Here is a 7,455-nt window from a genome sequence, read left to right as displayed (position 1 = left end):
ATGAGTCGAAATGGAGAGGCAATGACAGAGGGCCGAATTGTCGAAAAGATTCTAAGATCTTTAACGGACAAGTTCGAAAACATTGTGTGCGCTATAGAGGAAGCAAAGGACCTTTCGACAATCACTGTCGAAGAGGTTGCTGGGTCGCTCGAAGCACATGAGCAGCGAAAAATGAAAAAGAAAGAAGAGGCAATCGAAAAGGAAGATTCGAGCAGAGATGAAAAGGCACTCTTCTCTCAAAACTGGAGAGGGAGAGGACGTGGTCATGGAGGACGTGAGGGCGGTCGAAGCTATCAAAACTATAGTTTCGACAGAGGACAATCTAGCCAACAAAACTGGCATGGTAGAGGTCGAAATCAAAGAGGTGGAAGAACAAATTACAACAGTATCGAATGCTATAAGTGCAACAAACAGGGGCATTACGCGAAGGATTGCAATTCCTACAGTTGCCACAACTGTGGAAAGATGGGACATCTTGCAAGAGACTGTCGATCGAGGAGGAGAGTTGAAGAAACGTCTAACTTTGCCCTAGAATCAGAATCGAACTCGGGACCACTCGCACCCAAATCGAATGAAGGATTCTTGTTAATGGCGCAAAAGGAAGAAGATGCAGAGAGTGACACAATGTGGTACCTCGACTCAGGTGCAAGCAATCACATGTGTGGTCACAAACACCTGTTCAAAGAATTAAAGACTGTCGAAGATGGACACGTCTCATTTGGAGATGCCTCGAAGGTGAAGGTCGAAGGAAAAGGAACTATATGTTTCTTACAGAAAAAAGGTGTAGTAGGATCAATCGAAGGAGTCTACTATGTACCAAATCTCAAAGCAAATATCTTGAGTTTGGGACAACTAACAGAGAAGGGGTATTCGATACTCATGGAGGATCGAAACCTGCAGCTGAAGGACAAGACAGGACGTCTAGTTGCCTTAGTCGAAATGGGGAAGAATCGAATGTATAAGCTGAACCTGAAGAGCATTCGAGAGAAATGCTTGCATGTTAATGTCGAAGACCAAGCATCCCTATGGCACTTGCGTTTTGGACACTTACATCAGGCTGGACTAAGAAGACTGTCGAAGAAGAATATGGTGCATGGACTACCAGACGTGGAGTTCGATGAAAAATTATGTGAAGACTGTGTTTTTGGCAAGCAAACCAGAACATCCTTTCAAAAGAAGGCAGAATATCAGGCAAAGCAAATTCTGGAACTAATCCACACTGACATATGTGGACCAATCACTCCAGAATCATTCAGTGGCAAGAAATACTTCATTTCTTTCATCGATGACTATTTGAGAAAGACTTGGGTGTATTTTCTGAAGGAGAAGTCTGAAGCATTCGAGACATTTAGAAAGTTTAAAGTGATGGTTGAAAATGCAACTGACAGACGCATCAAAGCGCTTCGATCAGACAGAGGAGGAGAATATACTTCGACAGCATTCATGAAGTACTGTGAGGAACAAGGCATAAGAAGATTTCTGACCACAGCATACTCACCTCAACAAAATGGAGTAGCTGAGAGGAAGAATCGAACAGTGCTTGATATGGTTCGATCAATGCTGAAGAGCAAGAACATGTCGAAGGAATTTTGGGCAGAAGCTGTACAATGTGCAGTTTATGTCCAGAATAGATGTCCTCACTCGATGCTTGGAGACATAACACCTCAAGAAGCCTGGAGTGGACAGAAGCCAACTGTGTCTCACTTTAGAATTTTTGGAAGCGTGGCTTATGCACATGTGCCTGATCAAAGGAGAACGAAGCTGGAGGATAAGAGTCAGAAGTATATACTTATTGGGTATGATGAGAAATCGAAAGGCTATAGGCTTTTCGACCCAATAAACAAAAAGGTGATTGTAAGCAGGGACGTTCGAGTAAATGAAGCAAGCAGATGGGACTGGAGCAGTTTGATTGAAGCTCTCGTCGAAGAAGAAGAAGCAGCACCAGTTGTTGTGCCAACAGACACTTCGATAGAACCTGAAGATTCCGATGATGAAAATGAGCCTTCACAACCCAGATTAAGAAGTCTGCAAGATTTGTATGAAAACACAGAAGAGGTACACCTTGTATGCTTGCTGGAAGATACTGAAGATGTGAGTTTCGAAGAAGCTATGAGAAATCGAAACTGGAAGAATGCAATGGATGAAGAAATCAAAGCCATCGAAAAGAACAATACTTGGGACCTAGCAGAGTTACCAAAAGGAAGTCAGACTATTGGCGTGAAGTGGGTATTTAAGAAGAAGATGAATGTTGAAGGCGAGATCGAAAGATACAAAGCAAGGCTGGTAGCGAAAGGCTATAAGCAGAAAGCAGGAATTGATTATGATGAAGTGTTTGCGCCTGTTGCCAGAATGGAAACTATTCGATTACTCATTTCACATGCAGCTCAATACAAATGGCCAATACATCAGATGGATGTCAAGTCAGCGTTCCTGAATGGTGTGCTCGAAGAAGAAGTGTACGTCGAACAGCCACCAGGATATATGAAGATCGAAAGCGAAGGCAAAGTGCTGAGATTGAAGAAAGCACTCTATGGGCTGAAGCAAGCGCCAAGAGCGTGGAATACTCGAATAGACACGTACTTCAAAGAAAATGGCTTTCAGCAATGTCCTTATGAACATGCTGTATATGTAAAGAAGGCTGGAGAAAGATTGCTGCTTGTTGCCCTCTACGTCGATGACCTAATTTTTCTGGGCAACAACAAACAGTTAATTGAAGAATTCAAAAGAGAAATGACACAGGAATTCGAAATGACAGACTTAGGTCTGATGAAATATTTTCTTGGACTGGAGGTTCGACAAGAAGAAGATGGCATTTTTGTTTCTCAGGAAAAGTATGCCAAAGATATTCTGAAGAGGTTCAACATGGATAGCTGCAATCCAATCTCGACACCAATGGAACCTGGAGCAAAGCTTTCGAAATTTGATGGGGGAGAACGCGTCGAAGCGAACAAATTTCGAAGCTTGGTTGGAAGCCTCCGATACCTTACTTGCACAAGGCCTGACCTCTCACTAAGTGTGGGAACTGTGAGTCGATTCATGGAGGAACCAGTCTATGCTCACTGGAAAGCTTTAAAGAGAATTCTTCGATACGTCCAAGGAACTGTGTCACTTGGAATGTTTTATTCGAAGGCAGAAGAGTACAAGCTGACTGGATACTCAGATAGTGATTGGTGCGGAGATGTTGATGATCGAAAGAGCACCTCAGGCTATGTTTTCTTCATGGGAAACACTGCTTTCACATGGCTTTCGAGGAAGCAGCCAATTGTGACTCTCTCGACGTGTGAAGCTGAATACGTTGCAGCATCTTGGTGCGTGTGTCACGCAATTTGGCTGAGGAGATTGCTAAACAAAATAGAATCGAAGCAGGAAGACGCAACATTGATAAGAATTGATAACAAATCTGCTATCGAACTGGCGAAGAATCCAGTAAATCACGAAAGTAGCAAGCACATTGACGTCCGCTTCCACTTCATTCGAGAACACGTGAAGGAAGGAAGTGTCGAACTAAAACATGTTGCAAGCAAGGACCAAGCAGCAGACATTTTGACCAAACCACTATCGAAGGAGCTGTTCGATAGAGGCAAGAAGATGTTGGGCATGATTGATCGGAAGAGCATTTAAATTTATGGGGGAGTTTTGTTGGAATAAATTTAAATGTGTATGGGGGAGTTCAAAAGTTTATTCTCTTGGGTAATCAAACTATCCTAGGGACCTGATAGTATTCATTACTGCATTTAATTACTTGTCCTTTCTTGTCTGGCCTTATCTCTATATAAGGACCAGACCTCTTTGTAAAACATTAAGACACTTGAATATAAGTGAAGATTGTAGAGAAAAGTCTGTTCCTCCTCCCTCCGTCCAAAACCATATATCTTGTGTCTTCATTAACATGCAGTTTTTGAGAATCCCTTGAGCTTGAGAGGTGAATTGGAGCTATAGAACATTGATTGAGGTATTTGAGCACATGTAGACCTGCTAGCATATGCTCAGTGGTCGGTGTGTCAAGTAATTTGCTTAACTTGCTGACAACATAAGCAATGCCAAGCCTGGTGTGAGTGAGATACAACAATCTTTCAATGAGGCTTCTATATGCTTTAGGGTTAGATATAACTTCACCAGAAGATTTATGTAATTGTAATTGTGGCTGCATAGGCGTGTTGCATGGTTTTTCTCCAAGTAAACATGCATCTTTAATCAGATCCAATGTGTATTTTCTTTGATATAAAGAGATATTAGCTTGTGTTCTTGCCACTTTAAATCCCAAAAAAATATTTAAGAACACCTAAGTCCTTAATGCTGAAATTGGTATCCAACAATGCATTGATGTGTTTTATTTCATTAACATCAGTCCCCTCTGAAAAAAGATCATCTACATACATAAGAATAACTCTGAATCTTGTAAATCTTTGTTTTGTGAAGAGAGAATAGTAAGATTTGGACTGAGTGTAGCCAGATGAAGTAAGAATGTATTTATCTACTAATATTGTTATGCTGAATGGAGAACTCATCATTTAGTAGGAAAGATGGCTAAGTCAAATTCTAGTGTGTTTATCTACTAATCACCAGTAATATTATGCTGTCAAGATAGTGTCTAGTCTATCTTTGTAGCATATGTGAGCTTTCTACAACACTTTAGAGCAGGTGGATAGTTGTTCGTCACTGTGTTTGCTGAGCTCAAACAGAATTTGTTAACGTCACTTTTATCGTATGTGAAAAGTGTTTTATGTAGTAGTGTAAACTTATTATTATTATTATTATTATTATTATTATTATTATTATTATTATTATTATTATTATACAAGAGAATTTTATTTTTGTCTAAGGTGGAGCATAATCTAATAAAAGGAAATTAACTTTGAACCCAATTCCGATCCAAGATTCGGTTATTTATCTCAATAATTTCAATCAAGAAAGAGACCGTGGGCATTCAAAACGTTAGTGGTATGGAAGATAGGATCAACAGGAATTAGATGCGGTCTTATAATTTGAGTTGGAATAATGCTTAATTCTCTTTCATACCGTTTTTTAATTGCAAGGATTCTATTTTCTGTGTATTTATACAGTTTTTTCATATGGACATTAACCACCTAAGAGTGCAAAGCAAACAAGAGCAGAGTTAGAAGCTACTTCGAATTAGGTATCTTCTACTTCAAGTCTCCATTTTTGTTATTATGTAAACTCTTATGAAAAATATATATGTAGAGGTGAGATCTAGAATTTTCTTCCTTGCAAGTGGTGTTTTATTACTACTTGTGCTATCTTGTTACAATTCCTTTTACAATTGCATGTAACTGATGATCATTTATGCAGTATTAATTCTTATGTAACGAATTTGTGTTGCAGGTCATAATCATTTATGCGGTATTAATTCTTATGTAACGAATTTGTGTTGCAGGTAATGATCATTTATGCTGTATTAATTCTTATGTAACAAATTTGTGTTGTAGGTAAAATATAATTTGACATGGGAAATAATCCCAACGGTCCTAGTCTCTTTAACAACTACACAGATTATCCATGTCGAGTACAACTAGGTAGACATGCATTCATCGATGTGACATATAAAGAGAACAAACGCGATTGCAGTGATGGTGATGATGAAGTTCCCAGTGATAGTGATGATGAAGTTCCAAGTGATAGTGATGATGAAGTTACCAAAGTGACCAAGATGTTATACTAAGAAATTCATGATGCAGACAATGGTTCCAATTTCACTAGTGTTGGTTTGGAAATTATAATAAGAAAAACTGATAAGGGGTATCTTGAGATACCTGAACCTGAAATCGCCGCTATTGCATTTAGCGGAGAGGTATACATTTTAAGTTGGGGTATTAATTCTAACAGAACCATCAATGCATGGGGAGAAGTAAAAGAATATACAAACATTCTCTATGGTAAAGGAAGGAGGGGAAGTCTTGTTGTTATAGAGTCTAAGAAAAAGAGTATAAGTGATCCAAATCCCTATATGGTCAGTGTGTTTCACTATTTAGCCGTTGATGACGGAAATGTTTTCAATCCAAAAATGGATATTGGCTTTTCTGTGGTTGTAAAGATTCAAGCATCAGATGATTTGGGATTGAAATATACTGTAGAGGGTCCAGAGAGACACCCTAGTTCATCATTATTTTACATGTTTGAACGAGTAAAAAGACTTAATGGGGGCATGGAAGCCTAATTTGTGTCCTCATTGTGCAAATCTTCAGATGCAGCGTAAATCCTGGCAGACGTCTGAAAGTGAAGACAGCGATTATGTTCCACGACGACATGGTAATGGTAAGCAGAAGTCAGAAAGTATGGTTGCCAATGATTCTAACGTTAAGGGAAATTATAATGGTAGTTTGTTTGGGAAGTATTTCCATTTTCATAAAAGGTGAAATATGTAATGGAATCCTTTAATATGAAAAGAAAGAAAATAATATTAGTAGTAAAATAAAGTGGTTAAGGCATGGTTAGCCACGGATTAAGATGGGTACCATACCCTAACTCATGTGTCGTCAATAATAATAAGTCGTATTTGTAACTAAGTGAGTTGTTAATTAGAGAGCATTTTAAAATATTGGTATGTAAATTTGTGTGTTGCACACACCCTGTTGAATGGGTTTTAGATATTTTTTAATTGTTGTGGATGACAAAAGTATGTTTACTTGGATATTTATTATGAGGATAAAATATGAAATATCATCTCTCATTGAGTCTTTTGTGTCCATGGTCCATACTCAGTTTAACACAAAGGTTAACTGAATTAGGTCAGACAATGGGAATGAGTTCATGCTTAAATCTTTTTTTCAAAAATCAGGCATCATCCATCAAACTTCATGTGTTGGTAGTCCTCAACAAAATGACATTGTTGAGAGAAAGCACCAACACATCTTTGACATTCCTCGAGCCAATCTATACCAAGCACACCTTCTTGATATTTTTTGGGCTCATGCTGTCAATCATGTAATCCACATTATTAATAGATTACCAAATATTTTCTTGTAGCATAAGTAACCATACCAAGTGTTACATAACCAATTTCCTGACATATCCACCTTAAGAGTCTTTGGATCCCTATGTTATGTTCAACACTTAAATCTAAGAGAACAAAGTTTGATTTTAGATCAAAGAAGTATATTCATTTAGGATATAAAACAGGTGTGACGGGACACATTCTATTTATCATAAAATATATTATTTATAATGGTATTTTCTCTCTAGATAATTCAAAAATCATTTAGGGGAAGCAGCGACTTTAGAGTCTAAAAAGCATGTTCATCTTCATTAAGTTGAAATGGTACAAATACTATAAGAATAATCTCTCTTATAAGAGGAAATAACTCTATCTCTATATCTAGATGAATGGGTGTTATTTCACAAACCATAAGTTTATGAAATTAACTTCCAACACCACATACATAAAAAACCTAATTTAACCATGTAATTTTAGGAACACCAAGACTACCTTTTCTTTTA

The 7,455-nt window shown here is 38.1% G+C and overlaps 1 long non-coding RNA gene across 2 annotated transcripts; it reads left to right on the top strand.

The window, feature by feature from the left end:
• The first annotated feature begins 5,051 nt into the window (after positions 1–5,051).
• Positions 5,052–6,683, top strand: LOC127117239 (uncharacterized). Of its 2 annotated transcripts, XR_007801967.1 has the most exons (3): positions 5,072–5,137; positions 5,344–5,361; positions 5,448–6,683. It is a non-coding gene; the product is annotated as an uncharacterized LOC127117239 (long non-coding RNA). The 2 variants fall into 2 exon arrangements; XR_007801968.1 differs by lacking the exon at positions 5,344–5,361 and having other exon boundaries at positions 5,052–5,137.
• Positions 6,684–7,455: the final 772 nt, after the last annotated feature.

This window comes from Lathyrus oleraceus, chromosome 1 (genome assembly GCF_024323335.1).
Source record: "Lathyrus oleraceus cultivar Zhongwan6 chromosome 1, CAAS_Psat_ZW6_1.0, whole genome shotgun sequence".
Classification (NCBI taxonomy): Eukaryota; Viridiplantae; Streptophyta; class Magnoliopsida; order Fabales; family Fabaceae; genus Lathyrus; species Lathyrus oleraceus.
This window is presented reverse-complemented; position numbering and strand designations above follow the sequence as displayed.